We start from the raw sequence: 1,638 nt of genomic DNA on the forward strand, positions 1-1,638 counted from the left end.
CACACAAAATTGCTGTCACGATACTAAAATACAATCTACCTTTATTTCGAAAACATCAACATAAATCAAACAGACACAAGAAAAATTCCCAAAACATTAAGAACCCCCAGAAGGCGTAATACCGTACTACACGAGCGCAAACGACCGGGTCCTCTTACCTTTTTGGGCTATCGGACCTTTTAGTGGGCGTTGCCGACGACGAACAGAAGACCTGGGTTTCCAAAAATCTCAGTTCTTCAAAACCCGGCCGGGGGGTGAAGCTAACCCCCCATGCAGAAGTTAGTCACGCGGCAAACCTTCAAACTTCTTAATCTACACTTTTTTTTAATGACACCGATATATTCAAAACAGAACGGAAACAAGAGAATATTTCTGCATCATTTCGTACTCCTTTCTGCTCTTTAGGCAGGTGACAAATTGAATAAAATAACATAAAAACAACAGTCAAGACCAATCGTTCAATGCAGTCACTTTCATTACATGGACTTCATGCAAATACACACTAAGTATCCACAAGATCCTTTCTACACTCCATTTTTAATAAGGCAAAGATGCATTTTATAGATTAATGACGAGTGGTTGGAAGCAACATGAATATCATCGCTAATCAGTCACCATGTTATCACTCACTGCCAACCTGACAAATGCATGTTCACCTCAAATAATAAATGAATAAAATAAAAGTATAACACCTTATTTCTATTTTCTTAATCTTTCTCTATTTGATGATTGAAACGTGCGTCACATGATGAACAAACATTTGCCTGTGGTATATACTATATAAAAAGAAAGTTTTTTTTCATTGGCCGTGATTTATATTGCCCGAGCATGAAATGGAAGCCGAGCGGATGACTGAAGCAGCCCTGGCGATGAGCAGCATGTGCAAAAGTCAAAACAGTGAGAGAAACTACTGCTCCCCACGGCAGGTTTAGCAGGCATGGGAGCGTAAGCCGTCAAATCCATCTGCGCAGCTGTCATTATTAAAAACCCCTTACCTTCGGATTTAAAGGGATTACCCAAAATGTTAGAAGTGAAGTAACAAGCATACTGGCATGTCAAGAGATTATCGTAACTTTGGTTATCGTAACGTTGGTCACCACACAGCATTTTCTGCTAAGGTGATTGATGGCATATATCACTGTTCCTTTCTTTTGTATCTTTTCATATATAAAACAAAATATTGCTTTTTGGAACTTCCCTTTTTTGTCACTTTCTGCGCTCTTCGAGAATGGTCCGATTCCGGGAGTGCACAGCTCTTAGGTTGAAAAACAATATTTATCAAGGATTTTTTTATACCACTTTATTCTCTAGTCACAGAATTACTGTAAGGAGCATTTGCATTAACATTAAAATTTTGTTGATACTACTGTTTACTGATTAGATGTAAGCAAGAGATTTATGGATGTATTCTTTACTTACTTTTGTGTTTGTATTCCTTCTCCTCCCCCTGTTTTTCTTCCACCAAGTAAGTTAACATGACAACAAGAATACCGAAAGTTACATGTACTTCATTTAAGATGAAATTAACACTATTATTGTCTCTGCCCACAGGCTGGTCCAATGTGAAAGGGATCATGAGCAGAAGATGCACATAGCACTAGTGAATATGAAAAAAGTGACTTTGTGGCCAGTGCATGT

The sequence above is a fragment of the Penaeus monodon genome, chromosome 29, assembly GCF_015228065.2.
Source record: "Penaeus monodon isolate SGIC_2016 chromosome 29, NSTDA_Pmon_1, whole genome shotgun sequence".
Lineage (NCBI taxonomy): Eukaryota > Metazoa > Arthropoda > Malacostraca > Decapoda > Penaeidae > Penaeus > Penaeus monodon.